This window comes from Macaca thibetana, chromosome 8, assembly GCF_024542745.1.
Source record: "Macaca thibetana thibetana isolate TM-01 chromosome 8, ASM2454274v1, whole genome shotgun sequence".
Lineage (NCBI taxonomy): Eukaryota > Metazoa > Chordata > Mammalia > Primates > Cercopithecidae > Macaca > Macaca thibetana.
Window position 1 is genome coordinate 60,206,264 of NC_065585.1, and position 27,220 is coordinate 60,233,483.

A 27,220-nucleotide genomic window follows, 5' to 3' on the forward strand; every position below is an offset into this window, starting at 1 on the left:
TTATGTGACCAAACACACAAAACAGTGAGGAATTCCACAGAGAAACAAAGTTGACCTTTCAGAGAAAAAGAGATGTTTGAATTTGATAATATTTGTATGAGCATGAAAATCATCAAATATTGGTTACTAAGTCAAAAATCAACTCCTAAAATTTCATTTTGTAATTCAGTTTTGAAAATATTCCTCAACCATAAGCTAATTTTTATCTTTTTGAAGTAAATTTTAAACTAATATTTGGGGAATTAGTTCTATTCCATTCAGTTCTCCTATCTCCTATTTAAAGAGGCATTTGTAAGCCTCTATTAAGTCAAATTTCTTAAAAACATCAGTAGAAAAGTAATAGAATTGGTGGACTGGTTATACTTTAATACATATTTTTGAAAAAAGATATTCTTCAAATAATCTCAAAAACCACCTAAGTCATCCAAAGTTACACTGTAATTTAAGGAATAAAAACATTTAATAAGCATATTTTAAAAGTTTAGTGAAAAATTCAAGTTTATATTCAACTTAAATATTTATTTGCTAAGCTTTCAGAATAAAATGTATTTCTCAAACATCATGGAATTGGAAATACGATAAATCTTATTTGTTATGGGTTTTATGGTTTAAAAACCTTCAATTTAACAAGTTACAAACGTAATTACATTTTTAAGAACTCAGAGCTACTTAACAGTAGATGCAGTACATTTTATGTCTTCTTTTTTTTTCACATCTGCACTACTGGCATATATCTTCTTATAATCAAATTTTAAATAAACATAGTAAGAATAAATCTAAGAAACAACTTTAACTCAAACTATGCTTACTTTGTATACAATTTGCTTTCAAAAATTTAAGAAGAAATGTATCTTCTTCTAAATGTTCTGTAATCTTGGATTTCATGCGTAATAACCTAGTAAGCCAGCATTGACTACACTAAGAGCTTAACAGAGGAAATTTTGTTAATCAAATTTTATTGACTATTCTCCATATGCTAAAAATATGCTAAGAATAAAAGACAAATGGTCCTGTCCACCTGGATTATACAGCCTTGATGAGATAATGATAAAAAGAATTACCTTTGAATACTTTTAAAGTACTGTGTAATCATCCAGAGTATACAACTTGGCCTTTGGAAGAAGTAGGAAGAGCCAGAGAGAACTATAAAAGAATGCTGCGTTTAGAGTAATGTTGAAAGATAGGGCAGTCACACACAGCCAATATCATACTAAATGGGCAAAAGCTGGAAGCATTCCCCTTGAAAACTAGCACCAGACAAGGATGCCCTCTCTCACTACTTCTATTCAATATAGTATTGGAAGTTCCAGCCAGGGCAATCAGGCAAGAGAAAGAAATAAATGCATTCAAATAGAGAGGAAGTCAAACTATCCCTGTTGGCAGATGACATAATCCTATACCTAGAAAACCCCATTGTCTCAGCCCAAAAGTTTCTTAAGCTAATAAGCAAGTTCAGCAAAGCCTCAGGATACAAAATCAATGTGAAAAAATTACTAGCATTCTTATACACCAACAACAGTCAAGCCAAGAGCCAAATAAGAAACGAATGCCCATTCACATTTGTCACAAAAAGATAAAATACTTAGGAATACAGCTAATTAGGAAGGTGAAAGATCTCTACAAAGTGAACTACAAACCACTGCTCAAAGAAATCAGAGATCACACAAATTTTAAAAATTCCATATTCATGGATAAGAAGTATCAATTTCATGAAAAGAGCAATTTGTAGATTCAGTGCAATTCACATTAAACTACCATTGCCATTCTTCACAGAATTAGAAAAAATTATTTTAAAATTCTTATGAAACTGAAAGGGAACCCAAATTGTCAAGGCAATCCTAAACAAAAGAAACAAAACTGGAGGCATCACACTACCCAACTTCAAACTATACTACAGGGCTAGACTAACCAAAGCAGCAAGGTACTGGTGTAAGAACAGACACACAGACCAATGAAACAGAATAGAAAACCCAGAAATAAGACTGTACACCTACAATTATCTGATCTTTGACAAACCCAACAAAAGCAAGCAATGGGGAAAATATTCCCCATTCAATACATTGTGCTGGGATAATAGGCTAGCTATATGCAGAAGATTGAAACTGGACCCCTTCCTTACAACATATACAAAAATAAACTCAAGGTGGATTTTAAATGTAAAATGTAAAACTGAAACCTATAAAAATCCTAGAAGACAACCTAGGCAATACCATTTAAGATAGATATAGGTATAAGCAAAAATTTCTTGACAAAGACACCAAAAGCAATTGTAACAAAAGCAAAAATTGAAAAAAAAATGAGATTTCATTAAACTGAAGAGCTTCAGCATAGCAAAAGAGACTATCAACAGAGTAAACAGACAACCTAAAGAATGGGAGAAAATTTTTGCAGTTTACCCATCTGACAAAGGTCTAATATTCAGCATCTAAAGGAACTAAACACATTTACAATAAAACGAACAACCCCATTAAAAAGTAGGAAAATAACTGAACAGACACTTTTCAAAAGAAGACATACATGTGGCCACCAAGCATATGACAAAAAGCTTAACATCACTGATCATGCAAATCAAAATCACAATGAGATACCATCTAACACCAGTCAGAATAACTACTATGAAAAAGTCAAAAAATAACAAATGCTGGCAAGGTTGTGGAGAAAAAGGAACACTTATACACTGCTGGTAAGAGTGTAAATTAATTCAGCCTTTGTGGAAGACAGTGTAGATTCTCTGCAGATTTGACTAGTGCAATTACATGAACATATTTACAAAAACTGGAACTTTTTGGTTGATATGGTTTGGTTGTGTCCTCACCCAAATCTCCTCTTGAACTGTAGCTCCCACAATCCCCACTTTGTCATGGGAGGGACCTGGTGGGAGGTAACTGCATCATGGGGGCAGGTTTTCCTGTCTTGTTCTCATGATAGTGAAGAAGTCTCATGAGATCTGAAGGGTTTATAAAGGGCAGTTCCCCTGTACATGCTCTCTTGCCTGCCAGGTAAGATGTGCCCTTGCTCCTCCTTTGCCTTCTGCCATGATTGTAAGACCTCCCCAGCCATGTGGAACTGTGAGTCCATTAAACCTCTTTTTCTTTATAAGTTACCCACTCTTGGGTATTTCTTCATAGCAATATGAAAATGGACTAATACAGTAAATTGGTACTAAGTAGTGGGGTGCTGCTGTAAAGATACCCAAAAATGTGGAAGTGACTTTGGAACTCAGTAACAGGCAGAGGTTGGAACAGTTGGAGGACTCAGAAGAAGACAGGAAAATGTGGAAATGTTTGGAACTTCCTAAAAACTTGAAGGGCTCATAAGACAAGATGTGGGAAAGTTTGAAACTTCCTAGAGAATTGCTGAATGGCTGTGACCAAAATGCTGATAATGATATAGACAATAAAGTCCAGGCTGAGGTGGACTCTGATGGAGATGAGGAACTTGTAGAGAAATGGAGTAAAAGTGACTCCTGTTATGCTTTAGCAATGAGACTGGTAGCATTTGACCCTGCCCTAGAGATCTGTGAAACTTTGAACTTGAGAGAGATGATTTAGGGTATCTGGTGGAAGAAATGTCTAAACCAAAAAGCATTAGAGATGTGACTTGGGTGCTCTTTAAAGCATTCAGTTTTATTCTTTCACAAAGACATGGTTTGGAACTGGAACTTAAGTTTAAAAGGGAAGTAGAGCATAAAAGTTTGGAAAATTTACAGCCTGACAATGCAATAGAAAAGAAAAACCCATATTCTGAGGAGAAAATCAAGCTGGCTGCAGAAATTTGCATAAGTAATATGGAGTAAATGTTAATTGCCAAGACAATGGGGAAAATGTCTCCAGGGCATGTCAAAGACCTTCTCAGCAGCCCCTCCCATCACAGGCCCAGAGGCCTAGAAGGAAAATATTGCTTTGTGGGCTGGACTCAGGCCTCTACTGCTGTGTGTAGCCTAGGTACTTGGTGTACTGTGTCCTGGCTGCTCCAGTCTTGACTAAACTGTGCCAAGGTACAGCTCAGGCCAGGGCTTCAGAGCGTGGGAGCCCCAAGCCTTGGCAGCTTTCATGTGGTGTTGAGCCTGTGAGTGCACAGAAGTAATGAATTGAAGTTTGGGAGCCTCTGCCTAGATTTCAGAGGCTGTATGGAAACGCCTGGATGTTCAGGCAGAATTTTGCTGCAGGGGTGGGGCCCTCATTGAGAACCTCTGACAGGGCAGTGTGGAAGGGGAAATGTGGGGTTAGAGCTCCCCTCCCAACACAGTCCCCACTGGGACACTGCTTAGTGGAGCTGCAAGAAGAGGGCCACCATCATTCAGACCCCAGAATGGTAGATCCACCAACAGCTTGCACTGTGTATGTGGAAAAGACACACACACTCAATGCCTGCCCATTACAGCAGCCAGGAGGGAGGGCTATATCCCGCAAAGCCACAGGGACAGAGCTGGCCAAGACTGTGGGAGCCCACCTCTTGCATCAGCATGACCTGGATGTGAGACATGGTGTCAAAGGAGATCATTTTGAAGCTTCAAGATTTGACTGCCCCGCTGGATTTCGGACTGACATAGGGTCTACAGACCCTTTGTTTTGGCCAATTTCTCCCATTTGGACATGTATTTACCCAATGCAGGTATCCCCATTGTATATAGGAAGTAACTAACTTGCTTTTGATTTTACAGGCTCATAAACAGAAGGAACTAGCCTTATCTCAAATGAAATTTTGAAATGTGGGACTTTGAGTTAATGATGAAATGAGTTAAGACTTTGGGGGACTGTTAGGAAGGCATGATTGGATTTGAAATGTGAGGATATGAGATTTGATAGGGGCCAGGGGCAGAATGATATGATTTGGCTGTGTTCTCACCCAAATCTCATCTTGAATTATAGCTCCCATAATCCCCATGTGTCTTGAGAGGGACCCAGTGGGAGGTAATTGAACCATGGGGGTGGGCTTTCCCATGCTGTTCTCATGATAGTGATTAACCCTCATGAGATCTGGTGGTTTTATAAAGGGCAGTTCCCCTGCACACACACTCTTGCCTGCTGCCATGTAAAACATACCTTTGCTCCTCCTTCACCTTCCACCATGATTATGAGGCCTTCCCAGCTATGTGGAAATGTGACTCCATTAACCCTCTTTTACTTTATAAATTACCCAGCCTTGGATATTTCTTTATAGCCATGTGAAGAATTACATAATACATTGGTATAAGACATTGTGACATTTTTTACATAATTTTTATAATCATTACTTTGAGGGAGATCAGATGTCTGACATTTCTCTTTCTCAAGGGATAGTCAACAGAAATTGCTAATTTGCATACAAGCATTGTGTTCAATATGAGTTGAATGTGCAGCAGAAAGAGTTGTGTAACTCCTCAAGTGGGAAAAGTATAAAAAACAACAAAAGAGCTTTGAAGTCCTTCATGTGTAATTTTAGGGGAAAAATATTAAAAGTGATGCTAGGCAGAGTGTCCATGACCAGGATCCCATTATCAGTGAGAAATTAGTACAAGAGGTGGGCGGTTATTATTAGTGTTTTTTTGTTTTTGTTTTTGTTTTTTCCCAGCATGAAATAGAGAAGATGCTTTAAAATGAAGAAAACAAAACAAAACAAAAAAACCCTGCTTCAGAGGAACAAGCTCTCAAGAATTTTGATGTCAAATAAGCAAGAATCAGCACCAATCCCCTTGGGGGTGTTTTGAGACTAAATTAAGAAAGATGAATATAAAGAGAGACTGAAAAGACTAGGAATCAGTGGAAATGAGCACTTCTAGTTTGCAAACTGCTCTATTTACAAAGAGGTTGCATCAAATAGCAAAATACTTGGTGTTTGATTGAAAATAAGTTATGCTTACTTTAATAAGTAGATAATTTTAGAGAATTTTTCATTTACAAAGCTATGGTATGAATCTAGGGCAGGAGTTGGACACACCTTCTCCATTAGTAATGGAAGTACACCATTTACTTGAGGTCTGGACTGTAAAAAGTGAATAGCCATCTTATATGATAGGGTGTTTTGAATCCTTGACATTTAAAAGTGAATGGCCATCTTATATGATAGGGTGTTTTGAATCCTTGACATTTGCTGTGGACAGACTTGATCAAAAGCATGCTCAGCTCCACAATCTTAAGCAAATTAATGCAGGAACAGAAAACCAAATATCACATGCTCTCACTTATAAATGGGAGTTAAACACTGAGCACACATGGACATAAAGATGGGAACAACAGACACTGTGGACTACTAGAGTGGGGAGAGAGGGAAAAGATTGTGGGCTGAAAAACTAACTATTGGGGACTATGCTCACAACCTGGATGCAATATACCCATGTAACAAACCTGCACAGGTACCCCCTCTATCTAAAATAAAAGTTGAAATTTTAAAAATGCTCAGAAGCACATGGGTGTTCCAAAATGGTAATGCCCAAATGGCCCTGCCCAAGCCCAGAGACTATTCATGATCAACTAGTGTCAACATTTAGTGAAAGGGATGAATACCTAATTACTTTGGTTTAACATACAGAGTCAAAGTATACCCAGTGAGATGGACTGTTCAGTGGTGATCTGACAAAATCAACACTAGGCTGAAAGTTGTGGCTGTGAATCTTAGTTATCTATTACTGTATTACATCATTTCAAAGGGTGGGACCAAGTTTTATTTTTCTATGTGTATCTTGAAAGACACATGAATATAATAGGCCTTGATAATCATTGAGTAAATGATTATGAATGAATGGATGGATGGATGGATGGATGGATGGATATGTTGTTGAACACTTAACCTCAATAGCTCTCCTGTAAATTATCTGACATTTACCAGTAAATTTTTCGGATTCTTGATTGTCTACTTTTTATGTTCTGTAATTTTTTTTAAAAAATCCTTTAATATCCTTCTCTGTCTTATCAGGTTATTTCTGAGCTCTAACTACCCTACTTTGGTCTCACTCCATTATTGACCAAGCTCTAATAACAGTCATCATAAGCAAAATTATGTTGTCATCTTTAAATCCTTCCTCACATCCACTCACCAGAATGACTGTTCTATTTGTACAGTGTCTCAGTAATACATGCCTCTCTAATGCCAACTGTAATTACCCAAGTTTAGATAATAACTTTGTAAGTGACCTTGCTACCCCAACAAACTGACTCAAAGTGTCTTCTCAGCATAATGCTGGAACTCCCACCCATTCTATACTCTAACCACCTGGATCTACTACTACCTTTCCACTTTTAAATCACTGAGTCTTTGTCTTTATTACAGGTGTTCTGTTTTAAATAATGCCCCAAGTCCCCACCCCCTGTTACATACATACACACACACCAAAGTTTTATTCCTTTAAGACCTTTACCAAAACTCACTCCATGACTATTTCTCTTTTTCACTCAGAATTTATTACTTTCTTGCTCTGGGCTCCAACAATAGCATTCATTACTCTATTGAAATAAGCTGAAGGACAATGTGAAATAAGGTTTTAATCCTGTTTGAATCCCTTAAACTAGCATAGTGACTATTCAGTAAGCATTTTCTGATTATCATATACCTTGACAGACACAGAACGCCATGAAATGAAGTGGTAATTTATAAAACGATTGCCTGCCATTATCACACACTTCTTCATCATCAAAGGAGTTAAGTCATGGAGGAAACAGCCTATAAACAGATGCCTTAGAGGATTAAAAATAGTAATGAAAAAGAATTTTAAAAGGCTGTTGTCTCTATGGCATGATTTTCCTGCAGACCACCATGCACTCCTCAGCCTATGTGGAATGTCCATTTTCTTGCTCATTATCAGAAAAGCACTGCCATCCTCCCTAGGTTATATAACTCTAGGCAAGTTTTCAGATTGATTCCCTAAACACCAGCTCCCACTAAGTTACTTGTTGGGCTGACTGGTTCTCAGTGTAGATCAGGAATGGTATAAGATATATTGGTTACATTCTATCATACCGGAAACAAGGAAGTTATCAGTGATGACCGAGGTCAAGTCTAAAGTTCTCTGGAGCCAATCTGAAGTGGTTGTCATTGATCAAAGTTGGGATTATTCAGGGAAAAAAATTGTAATGGACTGAAGAGATTAATTTTTAAAAACATGAGTTCACAATAACAGGAAAAATCCTTCAGCAGTCTACTTTAACTGATATTTAAGTACCAACTTATCATTTTGAAAACTGATAAAGAAGCAAGCCTTTATCTTGATTTTCTTATATTCACTGTACTGCAACATAACTAGCCAATCAGAGAAGTTTTATACCTGCAGATTCTAGTGCAGAGCCTGGTTCATTGTTAAATATTTATCCTTGTGTGTGCCTGTATACATGTGTGTTCCTGTATATGTGTGTGTGCACATGTGTGCTCATTTTCATATGCATATTTTGTTCACATGAATAAATATGAAGGCCCTTTTTCAATAGTGCATCTTCACTATGGTCTCAGAAGTAAGAGACTCAGGTCATGAAGCCAATAACAAGCAAAACAGGCTAGTATTTCAGAGCAATGTAAAAATACGTTATGGTGGTTAGATACATACATTAAAGCTGACTCTTCATGCAAGAATAGAGCCAACCTTGGTTGGCAGAATCAAAGATCTGTTATCTTTGTTTTACTGACAAAACATATACAGATCTAAAAGTATATCAATACCTGAACCATTAGGGTGATTGTTAGTTCTCTATGTGATAAGACCAATATATATCCAGAAAACAGTAGATAAAATAACAAATGGTCTAGTATTGTCTTTTTTCTTGTTGTTGACACATTTTTTAGTATGATCTTTTATTTGATGATATAAGAGAGATGAAAAATAGTTTAGATGCCTTAGTCAAGACTTGTGTTTGTGCTTGCTTCGGCAGCACATATACTAAAACTGAAATGATACAGAGATGATTAGCATGGCCCCTGCACAAGGATTACATGTAAATTTGTGAAGTGTTCTGTATTTCTCCAGGAGTTGGATTTTGAAAAACAATAATAAAATAGACTTCTAGCTAGCTAATAAGAGAAAAGAGAAGATTCAAATATACACAATCAGAAATGATAAGGGGATATCACCACTGATGCCACAGAAATACAAACAACCATTAGAGAATACTATAAACACCTCTATGCACATAAACTAGAAAATCTAGAAGAAACAGATAAATTCCTGGACACATACTCCCTCCCAAGACTGAAGCAGGAAGAAACTGAATCCCTGATTAGACCAATAATGAGTTCTGAAATTGAGGCAGTAATAAGAAGCTACAAACAAAAAACAGCCCAGGACCAGATAAATACTACTAGAGGTACAAAGAAGAGCTGGTACCATTCCTACTGAAATTATTCCAAAAAATTGAAAAGGAGGGACTCCTCCCTAACTCATTCTGTGAGGCCAAAATCATCCTGATTAAAAAAAAAAAACCTGGTAGAGATACAACAAAAAAAGAAAACTTCGGGCTAATATTCCTGATGAAGATCAATGCAAAAATCCTCCACAAAATACTGGCAAGCCAAATCCAGCCACACATCAAAAGGCTTATCCACCATGATCAAAGAGACTTCATGCCCAGGATGCAAGGTTGGTTCAACATACACAAATAAATAAATGTCCTTCATCACATAAACAGGACTAAAGACAAAAACAACATGATTATCTCAATAGATGCCAAAAAAAGACTTCAATAAAATTCAACATCCCTTCATGTTAAAAACTCTCAGTAAACTAGGTATTGAAGGAACATACCTCAAAATCATAAGAGTCATATATGACAGACCCACAACCAATATCATACTGAACAGGCAAAAGCTGGAAGCATTCCCCTTGAAAACTGGCATAAGACAAGGATGCCCTCTTTCACCACTTCTATTCAAGATAGTATTGGAAGTTCTGGCCAGGAGAATCAGGCAAAAGAAAGAAGTAAAGGCATTCAAGTAGAAGGAGAGGAAGTCAAACCACCCCTGTTTGTAGATGACATGATCCCATATCTAGAAAACTCCATCATCTCACCCTAAAAGCTTCTTAAGTTGATAAGCAACTTCAGCAAACTCTCATATACAAAATCAATATTCAGAAATCACTAGCATTCAGATACACCAACAACAGTCAAGCCAAGAGCCTTATCAGGAATGAACTCCCATTCACAATTGCCACAAAAAGAATAAAATACCTAGAAATACAGCTAAGCAGGGAAGTGAAAGATCTTTACAAGGAGAACCACAAAACCACTGCTAAAAGACATCAGAGATCACACAAACAAATGGAAACACATTCCATGCTCATGGATAGGAAGAATCAATATCATGAAAATAGCCATACTGTCCAAGGGAATTTATAGATTCAATGCTATTCTCATTAAACTACCACTGACATTCTTCACAGAACTAGAAAAAAAACTATTTTAAAATTCATATAGAACCAAAAAAGAACCTGAATAGTCAAGGCAATCCAAAAAAAAAAAAAAAAAAAAAAAAAAAAAAAAAAAGTGCTGGAGGTATCACACACATGCTACCTGACTTCAAACTATGCTACGGTGCTAGAGTAACCAAAGCAGCATGGTGCTGGTACAAAGACACAAAGATCAATGGAACAAAATAGAGAACCCAGAAATAAGTCCACACACTTACAACCATCTGATCTTCGACAAACCTGACCAAAGCAAGCAATAGGAAAAGGATTCCCTATTTAATAAATGGTGCTGAGATAACTGGTTAGCCATATGCAGAAGATTGAAACTGGACCCCTTCCTTACACCACACACAAAAATCAATTCAGGATGGATGAAAGACATAAATGTAAAACCCCAAACAAAAAATCCTAGAAGAAAACCTAGGCAATAACATTCAGGACATAGGCACATCAAAGATTTCATGATGAAGATGCCAAAAGCAATTGCAACGAAAGCAAAAATTGAAAAATGGGAGCTAATTAAACTAAAGAGCTTCTGCACAGCAAAGGAAACTATCATCAGAGTGAATGGACAGCCTGGAGAATGGAAGAACATTTTGCAATCTACCCATCGGACAAAGGTCTAATATCCCGTGTGTACAAGGAATGTAAACAATTTTACAATTAAAAAAACAACTCCATTAAAAAGTGGGCAAAGGACATGAACTGACACTTCTCAAAAGAAGACATAAATGCAGCCAACAAACATGAAAAAAAGCTCAACATCACTGATCATTAGAGAAATGCAAATAAAGCCACAATGAAATACTATCACACAGTAGTCAGAATGGCTATTATCAAAAAGCCAAAAAACAACAGATGTCGGTGAGGTTGTGAAGAAAAAGGAACATTTTTGTTGGTGGGAGTGTAAATTAGTTCAGCCACTGTGGAAGACAGTGTGGTGATTCCTCAAAGACCTAGAGGCAGAAATACCATTCCATCCAGCAATCTCATTACTGGTTATATAACTAAAGGAATATAAATCATTCTATTATAAAGATACATGTGCACGTGGCCGGGCGCGGTGGCTCAAGCCTGTAATCCCAGCACTTTGGGAGGCCGAGGCGGGTGGATCACGAGGTCAGGAGATCGAGACCATCCTGGCTAACACGGTGAAACCCCGTCTCTACTAAAAATACAAAAAAAAAAAAAAAAAAAAAAAAACTAGCCGGGCGTGGTGGCGGGCGCCTGTAGTCCCAGCTACTCGGAGGCTGAGGCGGTAGAATGGCGTGAACCCGGGAGGCGGAGCTTGCAGTGAGCCGAGATCGCGCCACTGCACTCCAGCCTGGGCGACACAGCGAGACGCCGTCTCAAAAAAAAAAAAAAAAAAAAAAAAGATACATGTGCACGTATGTTAATTGCAGCACTTTTCACAACAGCAAAGTCATGGAATCAACCCAAATGCCCACCAATGATAGATTGGATAAAGAAAATATAGTACATATATACCATGGAATACTACACAGCCATAAAAAAGAACAAGATCATGTCCATTGCAGGTACATGGATGGAGCTGGAAGCCATTATCCTTGGCAAACTAATGCAGGAATAGAAAACTAAACACCACATATTCTCACTTATTAGTGGGAGCTGTACAATGAAAACACATGGACACAGGGAGGAGAACAACCCACACTGGAGCCTGTTGGAGGGTGAGAGGAGGGAGAACATCAGTAAGAATAGCTAGTGTATGCTGTGCTTAATCTGTAGGTGATGGAATGATCTGTGCAGCTAATCACCATGGCACACGTTTAACTAGGTAACAAACTTGCATATCCTGCACATGTATCCCTGAACTTAAAAGTTCAAAATCCAAAAAGGAAATAAAAATTATATATGCATTTTATACACGATTTTATATAAATATGTAGTAATAGATTAATTGTGAATGACTATATATTATCTGAAACTATATTAAAATACATTTCCATAATTTGATCCAAAAAGTTTTTATTTTGAAAAGTTTCAAACATATACAAAAGTCAAGAGATTGGTATAATGATTACCATGTGTTCAACATCCAGTTTAAACAATTATGAGCTCAGACAGCCTTGTTTCATGTACTTTCCAACCTCATATTATTTTGAACCAAATCTCAGACATTATCATAAGCCTCTCATCATATGTATGTAAATAGTATTTCTTTGTTTAAACAAAATCAAAATACTATCATATCTAAAAACATTAAAATTATGTCTTAATTTCATAAAATCATTAGTTAAATTACCTTGATTGTCCTCAAAATATTTTTCTTTATATGTTGTTCAAATACAGATCCAAATAAGATCTATAAACTGATCAAGGACCTAAAGCATATATTAGTGTGAATGTGTCATAGAGTGTAAGAAGTGAAGTTTTCAGAAGCAAGGTAGGAAATGAAAGCACATTCCTTCCATGAAGCCCATAAGCCGGGTGAAAGAGTTTGAGCATTATACGGAGAGCAGTGAGAATCCACTGAAATATTTTAAAGATTGAGACATGAGCATATTTAAGAGGCAAATAAATTGAATGAATATTAAGGGAGCTAGAAAAAAGGTCACATGTTGAATTGTGGGTTTCATAGCTTTCGAACTGTTTTATGTATTGACTATTTTTCTGTGAGAACTAAATTTGGAGGTCTTTAAATATTATGAGAAAAGATACCTTAAATCTCGACAACTATAAGAAGTATGGGACCACAAGGAAAAAAAAAAAAAAGAAAAAACAGTAACAAAAATGTGACTATGACTAAGTAGAGCTGGTTCCAGCTCAAAGAAATGTGAAAAAGGGGTTTTGCAGAATTCCTTCTACACTGCCAGGCCAGTTTATCTGGGAAGAAAAGAGGCAAAAAGAAGAAATAAATGACATGGACTTAGGTGGATCTTCCTTTTGTTTATTAAAAAATGTATGTAATAAAAACTATGTCAAAAAACTATTGCCATAAATTAAAGCCATGACTATATCAAAATCAGAGAATCTAGAAAGTAAACATGGATTAAATTCAAGGAAGAAGAATGAAGATATTGTTACAATAATAAAAGTACATTTGATTTGAAAGCCTAGTTATTAAGACAGTACTACACATATGTATAATCAACAATAAAGATTCGTTATCCAAAATTTATACAGCAAAAATGGAAGAGAATGAAATAGCAGAATGAAATTGATTTATCAGAGGAGTGGGTGATTTTGACTGATATATCTTACCCTATGGTATATCAAAGAGGGCAAAAATAGTAATAACTTATAGTCTCTCTCTATATTAATAATAATGTGGGCCAGGCGCAGTGGCTCTTGTCTATAAACCCAGCAATTTGGGAGGCCAAGCCGGGCGGATCACGACGTCAGGAGACGGAGACCATTCTGGCTAACACGGTGAAACCCCGTATCTACTAAAAATACAAAAAGATTAGCCAGGCATGGCGGTGGGAGCCTGTAGTCCCGGCTACTCGGGAGGCTGAGGCAGGAGAATGGCGTGAACCTGGAATGCGGAGCTTGCAGTGAGCCGAGATCGCGCCACTGCACTCCAGCCTGGGCAACAGAGAGAGGCTCAGTTTCAAAAGAATAAATAAATAAATAAAAATAATAATGTTAAGACATTTTATATGTATATGAATATACTAAATTCTACATCCTGAAAATAGAACACAAACTTTCTTTTCAAATTCTCTTGGGAATACATTCAAAATTTGTTCTATATTAAGTCTCAATATAACTTCAGTGAATTCCACACTTACACATAATATATACCTTGCTTTTTGGTAACAATATCAAAGTAGAAGTTAAATTTTAAAAATAGAATCCCCCTCAAAAGGCATCTTTAAGTTGAAAACCTTTAAACTGGGGAAAAGCAAAAAAAAAATGAAGAATATCTAAATATAATAGTTGGAAAACATGAAAAACCACAATATGAAATATGGAAATAAAATATAAACTATGAAATGATTCACTATAAGAAAGTTTATTGTCTTAAATGCTAAACATTGAAATAGGAAAATATAAATTAACTATTAAATTAAAAAAGCAAAATAAATACCTCTAATGAGACAGGAGGAAAAGTTAACCAAGATAAAAGCAGAAATTAATGACATTTAGAAGGTACGAACAGAGTAAACCTAATACAAATCAAGCATATGGTTATGTGAAAGAACTGATAACATAAACTACTTAATAAACTAATTAGGACACAAAAAGAGAAATAAAAAAGTAATATTAATGAAATAATGAGAAAATTCAATTAACTCAGTTCTCAACTTTATGTACATAAATTTGAAAATTGAGAACAAATATCTTTTCTTCAAAAGGGATGCTACATTCAAACAGACCAACTGTAGTAGAATAAATTGAGAAAATTGTAAAGTGCCATGCCTACATCACTTCAAACTTAACCACCTACCAAATATTCGTGGAATAGATACTTCTACTATTCTTCAAATTGTTATTCTATTATTCGCTCCCTATTGGTAACTATTGTAAATCAGAATAATATACTTAAACCTCTATTTCTTGTCCTATTCATATAGACAGTATTTACTGATTTCTAACTTTACCTTTTAATGATATTAGTAATCCTACTCTCTTTCACTACTTTTCACCTTCAACTTCAAAATATTGGTTATCTATAATTTTAATTTTTGATTAATATAGGGATCATATGCATTCATTTGTAGCCTTGTAGTCACAAATCCTCCAAATTTCAACAGGTTGAATATAAAAGGCAAAAAGCAATACATGATATTCGTATTACTGTGACTAGGTAAAGCCACATGATCATATTTCCTTTCTAGCAGTTTGCCTTGAGCCTCCATCCAGTCCTAGCCCATGATCACATATTTTATAGCCTTTCTTTTATTTTCTTGTATTTGCTACCTCTCTGCCAAGTTCTTCTGATGTCTAAACTTATTAAACTGCTTAGGTCCCCTTTAAGGAAGAGCCTGCCTCAGCAGCTGGCAGTGCTACAATAAACTACCTTTCTTCATCAAACAGCCTTTTCTGATTGCCTCCCATTGACCAAAGGCACACTCTTCAGGGGTGGCCCTCATCTGATGTCTGATCCAGGGAGGGGTACAATGGCTCTCTCACATTTGGCCTAATGGGAACACCGCAGACAGACCCCATCAACTCCAGAACTTCCTCTGGGTCAGCTTAAGATGTTGATGTTGCATCACAGTACCACTTCTCTCTCTGCCTGATGCTACTTCCCCACACCCCTTTTTAAAAGGTGTTGATGTCTACAGAGTTTCTAATAAACATTCTACAATCTAATTTCCATCTCAGTGTCTGTGTCCTGAAGAACCCACTCTGCAACAATGCTGTTTTAGTCTAACTAGCTCCTTGGTCAGTAACCTGGAAATATGCCATTAAACATTACACCTAAACAGCCTGAAACCACTAGCACCGAAGAAAAATCTGTCCCACTTGTAGTAAGCTGTCTTCCCTGGAAACCAGTCATAGTCGACCTAGCAATGCTCCTTTCAGTTTTGTTTTTTTTTTTTTTTTTTCTATTAGAGAGCCTTGTCTTTTCACGGCAGCCATATCCAGCTGCAAACTGAGACAAAAGGCAAAAGGCGAGTTTGGCTTAATATGAGACTGAGATGTAGTTTCCTCCTTTTTCCCTACCCCAATTCCTCTTTCAATAAGTCCCCTCTTCTCTCAACACCATATCTGACAAGCTCTAGCCACAGACTAGCAACCTGGGTTTTTCTTTTACTTCACTTTTCCTTATTTATATCTTTTTATAAGTGTAAGGGTCATTTACAAAGAAGCTTCATCTCCAAGCAGACAGACCATCAGCTCTGGATTGTGAGTTTTCCACTCGGGCTATCTGTCTATCCATCATCTTACATAAACTGTTGGAACCGCGTTCTATGAGATCACTAGTACTGATGACTCAGTTGTTCCTCAGCACACTTACTGCTAAACTACATGGTTTATCCACAATTTCCCTGTGATAACATCTCATCTAGAGCTAGATCCACAATTTCCTGGATCTCCCATCTTCTTTCTTGATTTATTCCCCCAGTTTTAGAGAAGACTTCCTCAAGTGGTCTCTTTGCCCTTCTATTATTAGAGTGTTCTTTCTCTGATCTGTTTTTTCACTTGACTTTCTTCCGCCAAAGTTTTATCTTGTAGAAATCTATTGAAGGTTTCATCTGCAGATAGATGCTTTCCTATTCTCTTTGAACTCGCTAATGTATATCCTATAAAGTCCCTTTACTAATGCACTGTTTGAGGAGAAAGGTATGCACATGAGTGCTTTCTGTGAGCCTCAACAAGAAGTATTCTAAGTTTCAGTTGAGAGTAAGACTTGGATTCTAGGAAGGAAGAGAAGCTTTCTTTTAACTGCAGTTCTACTGAGCTGTGGAAATTTTTACTTTGAAAGCATACTCCTTTGTTTTTTAGTAAAAGAAAACTAATTTGATAAATGGACAAATACTAAACAAGCAACTACTACATTCCAGACACTATTCTGGATGGTTTTTAAAGGATACAAGAGATGGAGAAAAATCCAAAACCTGTTATGCAATTTGAAAAGGAAATTGCCATTGCGACAGAACAGCAATTTCTGGATTTGTTACTATACACTAGATCTGTGGAAGCCTAGAGGTTTTTGGTCTGTTTCAAAAGTAAAATAAAAACAATCTTTACAATGTCAGCAGCTGAAATTTCTTATATTAATGTAATGTGGGCTTTGAATAATTTTTTATCATTATATAAAATCTGAATCAGCTGCTTAAAGTGAGCTCATTTTGCCTCATAAAACATTTTTTCCATTGTCCCATGTGTTTTAGAATGATTCCAGCTATAAAATTGTAATAATCATAATCAAACAAAATGGAAAAGTTTCCAGGCTACTTTGGATATTTAATGGGAAAATAACCAGTTGATTTATCTCATATGGCTTCTTAAACCCAGTGCATTTTAAAACATAATTTTTTCTCATTTTATATACATTTCAAGTATATTTATCTCAGATAGATAATGCTTTAACTTTAACAATTACACTAATTATCAAGAAACCTACACTCAATTTGGGGTAACTTGGTATATTTGTATTAACTTTTCAAGTATGATAATAAAACGTTGGATCTGGAAGAGGTGGTGAAACAAATAAAGGCACTTAACACTTTGTGAATGCTCACTGTTTACCAAACATCATGAACCTGGATTCTAAAACTCTGGTTTTCTTGTTATAAAATCAGAATATGAATATCTCATCTCATAAAGTGTGAATGAGGACTGAGTGTGCCTAACTCACAGTCAGTAATCAGTCAGGGATATTATTTCCCTCTATATTTACATCTTTATGGATTAATTTAAATGAGTCTGGTCATATTCCTCTGAGTAGAAAACACTATTTCAAGAAGACAACTATTTTTCAAGGTTGCCAAAAGAGTTGCTGATCAATATTTGTCTATCAAAGGAGAACCTCAATAATATGAGAAAGGGACTTGTCTTGGGGTCTGCAGAATTAGCTCTACAAAGACACATGGTATAACTAAAAGGAAACTGAGCTGTGCGCTCAATCGGGGTGAAAACCAATCTTGTGCTTTTGTAATCAGTTACACTGCAAATATGTCCTCTTGCATATAAAAACAAAACAAAACAAAACAAACAAAAATAACTGACTTTGGTTATGAACTTACCCCGTATACCCTTCTGTAACTGCGAGAAAGAGGCAAATTATGAAATTCATTTCCAGTATGTAGCATCATTTTCAGCTTTGGTGAGATATATGCCATAAGGTATTAACCATTGCTGGTTCTCTGTAATGCATAAGATCTTAAAAGTAACTAAACAAGGTTGCTGACTCAGGGGATACTATTGTTAATTTCTGAAACATACTTCCAGCAATTGAGACAAACTGTCATCTCTAAGCTGAAATTCAGCTTATTTGCAATCTATTTCTTCATTCTATTTGTCAAGTTATATTTATTGAGGATGTACAGTATGGCAGACACTGTGGTATATATTGCAGTAAAAAGACCCCAAACACTTCCCCACTAAATGGAAACAAAAAATCCATTTCACAAGGGATTAATCATCAGAATATAAGGAGCTCAAATGACTCTATAGGAAAAAAAAAATCTAATAATCTTTGGCCGTATGGATGTCTGTAATTCTAGCACTTTGGAAGGCCAAGGCTGGTGGATCACTTGAGGTCAGGAGTTCAAGAGCAGCCTGGCAACATGCAAAACCCCACCTCTACTAAAAATACAAAAATTAGCTGGGCATGGTGGTATGCGCCTGTAGTCCCAACTACTCGGGAGGCTGAGGCAGGAGAATCACTTGAACCTGGAAGGCAGTAGTTACAGTGAGCCAAAATTGCACCACTGCACTCCAGCTTGGGCAAGAGAGTGAGACTGCCTCAAAAAAACAAAAACGAAAACAAAAAACAAACAAACAAAAAACCCTAATAATCTGATTTAAAAAGGGGCAAAAGATCTGAACAGACATTTCTCAAAAGAAGACATACAAATGGCAAACAGGAATATGAAAAGGTGCTCCACATCACTGATCTTCAGAGAAATGCAAATCAAAACTACAATAAGATATTGTCTCAATCCAGTCAAAATGACTTTTACCCAAAAGCTAGGCAATAACAAATCCTGGTGGGGATGTAGCAAAAAGGGAACCCTCCTACACTGTTGGTGGGAATATAAATTAGAACAACCACTATGAAGAAGAGTTTGGAGGTTCCTCAAAAAACTGAAAATAGACCCACCATATGATCCAGCAATCCCACTACTAGGTATATATACCCCAAAAGAAAGGAAATTGGTATATGGAAGAGGTATCAGTATTCTCTTGTTTACTGCAGCACCATTCACAATAGCTAAGATTTGGAAGCAGCTGAAGTGTCCATAAACAGATGAATTAATAAAGAAAATGTGTGGGCCGGGCGCGGTGGCTCAAGCCTGTAATCCCAGCACTTTGGGAGGCCGAAGTGGGTGGATCACGAGGTCAGGAGATCGAGACCATCCTGGCTAACATGGTGAAACCTCGTCTCTACTAAAAATACAAAAAACTAGCCGGGCGAGGTGGCAGGCGCCTGTAGTCCCAGCTACTCGGAGGCTGAGGCGGGAGAATGGCGGGAACCCGGGAGGCGGAGCTTGCAGTGAGCCGATATCGCGCCACTGCACTCCAGCCTGGGCGACACAGCGAGACGCCGTCTCAAAAAAAAAAAAAAAAAAAAAAAAAAAGAAATGAAGTACAATTTAGCCACAGATAAAAACGAGATCGTTTTTGCAACAACATAGTTGGAACTTGAGGTCACTATGTTAAGTGACATAAGCCAGGCACAGAAAGACAAACGTTGCATGTCCTCACTTACTTGTGGAACTAAATATTAAAACAATTGGAACTCATGGAGATATAAAATAGAAGGATAGTTACCAGAGGCAGGGAAAGAGCAGTGGTGGTAGGAAGTGGGGATGATTAATGGGTACAGAAAATAATTAGAATGAATAAGAGCTAGTATTTGGTAACACAACAGGATGACTACAGTCAACAATAATTTATTGTACATTTAAAAATAAGTAACAGTATAATTGGATTGTTTGTAATACAACAAAATGATAAATACTTGAGTGGATGGATATCCCATTTACCCTGATGTGATTATTGGACATCATATGTCTGTATCAAAATATCTCATGTACCATACATATATGTGGCACATGATATATACATATGGTACATGAGATATACATATAGGTTGGTGATGGTTTGTTTTGTTTTAATTTTATATATGTACATGGTGGTGGTGGTGGTTTTAATTTTTGTGGATACATATATATACTATATATGTAACATATGTGTATATATTTTTTGGATATCTACTATGTGTGTGTGTGTATATATATGTGTGTGTGTGTTTACATATACATATACTATGTATCCACAAACATTAACACAAAACAAACCACCACCACCACCAAAAAAGCAAAATACAAACCCTGTTCTCAGTGGGCTTATCTTTTAGAGAGGCAGACAGAGAATAAGTGAAATCAATAAGCGTAAAATAAGGTATGTTAGAAAGTGTAAGTTCTATGGAGAATATTAAAGTAAAAATACTATATATTAGTGAATATTAAAGTAAAAAAGTTAAAAAAATTTTACTTTAATATTCTTCATAGAACTTACACATTCTAACACACCTTATTTTATGGAGGTCTGTTAGGAGGTCTGTTTTATGGTGGGATGTTAGGAGGTATGTTTTATGGAGGAATGGGGAAAAATAAGGTGTGTGGTAATGGGGCTTTTGCTGTTTAAATCTGATTAATCAGAGATCTCCACTAGAAGATGACATTTTGGCAAAGACCTGAAGGAAAGAAGGAAGCCGTTGGGAAATGAGAGGGGAAAGTATACCAAGTAGAGGGATTGGCAATTGCAAAGGCCCTATGAGAGAAGGGAGCTTAATATGCTTCAGGAAATCAAGGAAGCTACTGACTGGCTGAAACAGAATGAGTAAAAGAAAAGTAGGTGGTGAGGTCCAGAATGTGTGTGTGTGTGTGTGTGTGTGTGTGTGTGTGTGCGCGCGCACATTGCATGTGTAGCTCTATAGGCTATGTAGGTGCTTTTTGCCCTCATCCTCAGCTTGTGTATATTTATGTAGAGATAGATTTGTTGATATTTTCTTAGAACTCTTTTGACTAGTAATAACCTATTTTGTTGAATATTGGTTTTTTAAAAAGTGGCATATAATTAAAAGCATCTGAAGATGAGTAGTTTTATTAATCAATCTTACCCAGGGGCAAATTCTTTCTAAAGAAAGCATGTGTGCAGCATGCATAACTTTCTAATATTATACTCTGGTACTTACTCTCAAGTTTCATATCCCATTCGTTCGTTTGTTGTTTTCAGCATTGGACTAACTGGTGAACACAGTGAGATTTATGTAAGTGTCCTGGAGACATTAACTTGAATAGATGTTCAAGTTCTCTATTTTTCTTTAAGCATTTAAAGTGGAAACCACATTTCTAGTTTTCCAGTAAATTGATGCAATGTCTGAATCTTGATTAAATAATCCTGGTTTCTTAGTGTGGTCTAGAGTGACCATAAAATTTATCATCCAAATGAGACACTTCAGAAGAGGACAAATGCTAAGCCGGATAGGCAACAATCAGAACTGTCCCAGACAACCAGATAAATGGGCCCCAGAGATAGACTGGGCAAGAGTTTTGGTGGTAAGCAGACCAAGAATTGAATCATAGCCTTACCTCTTACTCCCTTTATGGACTTAAATATATTATACAGCCTGTTTTAGATTCATAATATGGGGTTATAAAACCTAACTCACTGTTGTTTACAAGGATTTATTCAGATTAAAAAACATACATGTCTAGTACAGAGCCATTTCAAAAATGGGATCTAAGCAAAGATAGGAACATTGGAAGAATTATGTTCAATTATTGTAAAAGTTATTGACAGGGGATTGCTATAATACTTTCCTGGGTGAAGTTACTCTAAGGCCCTAGCAGCATAGAACTATCATTACTCAGTGAGTATCAAAGAGACTAGCAGGAGTTCGGAGCATCCTGTGGCAAAAATAATAGTGCAATCATTTAACTCAAATCATACCAATTGAAGCGATGGAATCATCAAATATAGTATCCATTATACTTACTATTAGAACAGTAAACCTTATAGCAGAGAGATAATTTCTAAGTTTTCAGGTATCAGACTGATTGATTTAAAATGCTAAGTTTGATAACAAAAGTTTCTTTGGAGGAAGAGATTTATATTCTTACCCTCCTCTTACAATTATGGTCCAGTGCTGTGCCTACTTGTAGAAACGCATTTGGCAGCAAATTGTCTTATACTTAAGATTTCTATGCGTAATCACAGGGACTGGAATCCTTATGAGGCATTTTAGGCCTTTGGATTTAATAATATGTTCAATTTTCATGTCAAATAAAAATGTGAGGATTCTGGCAAAAGATTCTAAGATCTTTACACAAAGGCCTGTTGAAATATTCTCATTTTCTCAGATTCAAGATATTTGGACTTTTTTTCTACTCTTTTAAACTATCCTAATCCAATCGACCTGCTCTTTTCTTTCCCAGGCTTTATCTACGGAATCTGATAGTCTGTTCCTTTTCAACAATTGGCTCAATACATTACCGACTTTGCTCCAAATCTAACTCAATAACTATCTTTATTTCCTCATCTTTCTCTCAAACATTCATTTCTCTTAAGTTTTTTCATAGAACACGTTGTATGAAATGGTCATAATTTTTGATAGTCACCTTAACTTTAGTCAATTTCCATAGTCTGTAAAGTATACCAAATGACCTATTTATGTATTCTGTTGCTTATTTTTGACATTTTAAACTTTTCAAGATGAAATAAATTCAAATGCTGTGTTTATCCTATGGAAAGCATTTGCCTCTATCTCTAAATTTAATTCTTGCCAAAACCTGGAGGTTGAAGTAAATTTCTGTGTTTCAGCAAATTTCCCTATTTGTCTCATAATTAGGATTGAATTTAGTTATAAGTATTTTATTTTCACTGTTTGTGTGTAGAAATAAGCAATCTAATATTGTGGTTCCATACAAGTTATTAACTATAGCATAAATATTAACTATATTAACTGTATTATTAACAGTTATGGCATTTATATCATGCTATCCGTACAGCCAGGCATTGGTCTAAATAAATTTTAGAATGTTAAAGATTAACATAGTCTGTAACCTGAAGGGATTTATAAAAGAGTTTTGGTGACAACATATGCAATCCTTATGTGAACCCAAGAAATGAGTGAATATGATTAATTAATAAGCTTTTTATAAAAATAACACAAAGGGAGGGAGGTCTTGAGAAGATAACACTGTGAGAGATTAATTCAACAAATGTTTACTCAATGAATGAGCACCATGTGGTGTTATGCTTAAAGGGATGATAAATAGACTATAATTTTCCATCCAGAAGAACAAACTCCAAAGGATTTGGTGAGAAAATCTTCTCAGATAGGTAGATGGAACCACCATGTATTCCCTGTATCACTTTTGTTAAGATATTATACTATTATTAAAACTATGTTATATATACACAATACACATATATATTCATAACTCAATGCATTGAATATAAATTCAAATAATGTATTAATTTTATCAAAATGCTTAAGATATCCTTTTTATGATTATAAAACATGAGAATTAAATATTTTCCTCTTTTGAAATTTATACACTTAAACATTTTAATAAGATGCATGATGATTTATTCCATGTGTAGTAATATGAATATACTATAAAGTGTTAGATTTTTCTTACATTAGTAGCTCACCACATGTGAAAAATGTTTAGCATGGTCAGGGAAAAAGGTATCAGAATCATTGGACAAAAGATTATCTTCAGCAAACTAATTCCAGCCTTGTAGTGAAAAGTAACCCTCTGGCACCATCTATTGACTGCATTGCTTTACTTTCTAATCAAACCACATGCAGATTAGTACTGAATGAATAAAACATAAACTTTTCTTCCTCATTTTTTGTTGATGATAGGGAGCCTGAGCCCTGGATGCTGACAGCAGTTGATGAATTAAGATATATTGGCAAATTTATGCAGCACCCTTGGAATCTGATGTTTTCTAATTACTAATTAATCACTAATGAAAACGTGCTTTAATGTGTCTGCAGGAGTCTACCTCCACAGGTGATATACTGGAATGTTTAATCAGAGACCAAAATGATCTTTGCCAGAATTAATTGGCAATGTCGTGTGTGTGTGTGTGTGTGTGTGTGTGTGTGTGTCTGCGTGTATGCACATGCTTAAGCATTTAAACTCTGCTGGAGAGTCCCTGACACAATATTCTGTGGTACTAACTTTAAACCTGGACATTGAAAAGACAGCTATGCAAAGAGCACCCATTAGCTACCACTGTATAGGGAAATACTTTGACACGGACCATTTAATGTAATCCTTCCCCAAATTACAGATGAGGAAATTAGGTACAAAACGGTTAAGAACCTTGCAGTAACTCACATTTTCCAGGATTTTCATTCAAATGTCACTTTTTCAGTAAGCTGTTTCATAGCTGTCTTTCCTAAAATTCTGAACATCTCTCCAGCACTCCTTATCCTTCTTTCCTGTTTAGTAATGATCACTATAATATACTGTGACTTTTGCTTACATATCATGTTTCTTGCGTATCTCCCTCCATGGAATGAAAGCTTCATGACACCAGGAGTTTTATCAGTTTTCTTCAAGAGAAAGGTGAGTACTAGAGATAATAAGTTGAGTCTACAAAGACCTATCATTCTCCCACACTAGAAGCCTCTTTTGTGAGCTACAAAACTGCATATTCTGGGTTATATTTCATTATAGGTTAACTTAATAAAATCTCTTTATGAATTTCAACATTATATTGTGCAAAGAACACAAGGTGTGAATTCATGTAGACAGATTTGAATATCACCTTCTCCAATTTCTATCCTCAGGCATGTTTATTCAGTCCTTACAAATACACATCACCCTCTTACTTCTCTGACCTTTTGTCTTACTCTTCTTTTCCATATTCACCCGCACATCCGTAGTCCACTCCAGCTCCCCTCATTTCTGTTCCACAAACATGCCAGACATGCTCATACCTCAAGACCATCATGCTGTTTCATCTGCCTGAAATACATCCCCGTCCAAAATCCCACTGCACAACTTTCTAATCCTTTTCAAGGCTTTGTTTAATGTAACTTTCTCATTATCTTCTCTGTTCACCTTCAGATCTTAAAGACCTATAGGCTTGGAGAACAAGGTTGGCGGTATGAGCTTGAATCTCCCCACTGATCCTTCTCCCAAAAAACTATAAAACCAACAAGGGGAACAAACAAAACCACAGATGATTCACACGTCCAGGAGCACTAGGAAGTATTTTCATTGCCTGTGGGTGTGGAAAAAAAGGAGAGGAACTTTAAGAAATAAAAAAAGAATAGGATTCTAGATGAATTAGATAAAACACAAACAAAATCATCATCAAAGTGAGAAAGTTCAATACGAATACCAAAAAGCTGAACACAGGTCAGAACTTGGTGGTTCCTAACACTGGGTTTAGCAAAAGTGAGTGGTGCCAGAAGTGGCAATGACAGGGAGTTATTGACAGTAGATGGAAGGGAGAAGTCAGATGTATAAAGTTGGAAAGGAAAAAAACAACGAAAACAAACAAAAGAGAATAAAACACTCCAATCCCTCCACCACAACACTGCAATCAAAACATCATTCATAAAAGAAATTACACAGATTTGGGCTGAATTGAAAGAAGTGGGTACTCTCAAACTATGAAGAGTATAGCCATAGAAAAAAATCAGACCACATCCACACACAATTATTTTGAAAAATCACTAAAATTGAATTGACGCATTTCAGCTGATGAAAATTCTTCCCATAAAACCGACCAAAGAACTCAAAAGACCTATAATACAATACACCAAACTAAAGTAAATATCCTCAGATGAGCATTTGGAAAGTTTTTCAAAGTATGCTGAATTAGAAAGATAAACAATGAAAGCAGCAAAGGACAACAACAGGAAGAAATAAAATGAGAATCAATTGAACCCAAGAAAGAAATTAAAAAATTAAATATCAGAATTGAAAAGCTACAAAATGACCAAGAATATGAATTCAAATGACAATTTCATAAAGGGTATTGAATAAAGAGAAAAACAACCAAGTAATGTAAAATACTTTTTTTATTAAAAAAAAATAAAAAGGATCAGAGAGAAGGTGCTTCAAACGTAAGCTAAGTAAATGATGTCCAAGATTTGCATATCTGGAGCCTTTCACTAAGAAAACCAAAACCATGAAAGAGAACTAATATTTAAAACTATAGGTCAAGGAAACTTTCCAGAAAACAAAAAGAAGACCTGAATCTGCATCTTGAAATGGTGTATTAAGGAAAATTGAACTGGTGTGAGCAATTCCAAACCATACTTAAGTAAAACTATTAGACTTAAAAAATCATAAAGTATCCTCAGGGCCTCCAGGAAATGAAATGACAAGGTACAAAAGCATGAGAATAGACAGGCAATGAGACCTCTCAAAAATAAAAAAGCAAACCAACAGGAAGTGGAATTTTCAAGAAACTTAGAAATTCTAACATCAACCAAGTCCTTGAAGTGTGAAAGGAATAGAAAAAAGTTTTGAATGTGCAAAACACACACGTATGTGCCCTTTCAAAGGATTCTGCTACAGGATGAGCTTCATTCAACAAAGTCTGACCAAAGGACTTGAGGGTATTTCATATTTTTACTAGTTAGACCTAAGACAAAGAACTGAGCCTACAAAGTCTTAATCTTGGGTAGAAGAATAATATGTAAGCATAATATATTCTCACAAAAATAAACTTAAAAAAAGAAAACATGGAAAAGGAGAAAGGAAAGTAGAATCATTTCATTAACTATTGTCCATGTCTTAGATAGGATTTCAAAGATACCAGTTAAAATTGACAGAAGAGATTGTAAAAGTTTTAAAATGGAGGAAACAAAACCAGAAAAATTAAGACTATATAAAATATTAAAACAAAAAATAATCACTAGAGCTAGAATAGAAATCTTTATAAATATAGTATAAATATATAGTTTAAACAAGTTAAAATGTAGTATAAACAAGTTAAATGATGTAAACAACAACAAACACACAACACAGTGGGGGGGAACACAGTAAAAATAAGATAACATAATATACTCAGTAATTACAACATAAGATACCATGACAATTCAGACCCAACATATTAGTCACATCCTAAATGTTATTATGGATGTATTCATTTAATCATAATAAAAAAAATTAAATTTGGCTTATAAAGCAAAACTGAATTCTATGCTATACACAAAAGATA

At 35.8% G+C, this 27,220-nt stretch overlaps 1 protein-coding gene and 1 non-coding gene across 6 annotated transcripts in view; one reads left to right on the forward strand and one right to left on the reverse strand.

Moving 5' to 3' along the window:
- The window catches only part of RALYL (RALY RNA binding protein like), a 715,531-nt gene that overhangs the window by 231,138 nt on the left and 457,173 nt on the right, over positions 1-27,220 (reverse strand). The gene's annotated exons all lie outside the window — the stretch shown is intronic.
- Positions 8,822-8,928, forward strand: LOC126961987 (U6 spliceosomal RNA). Its single transcript, XR_007728552.1, has one exon. It is a non-coding gene; the product is annotated as a U6 spliceosomal RNA (small nuclear RNA).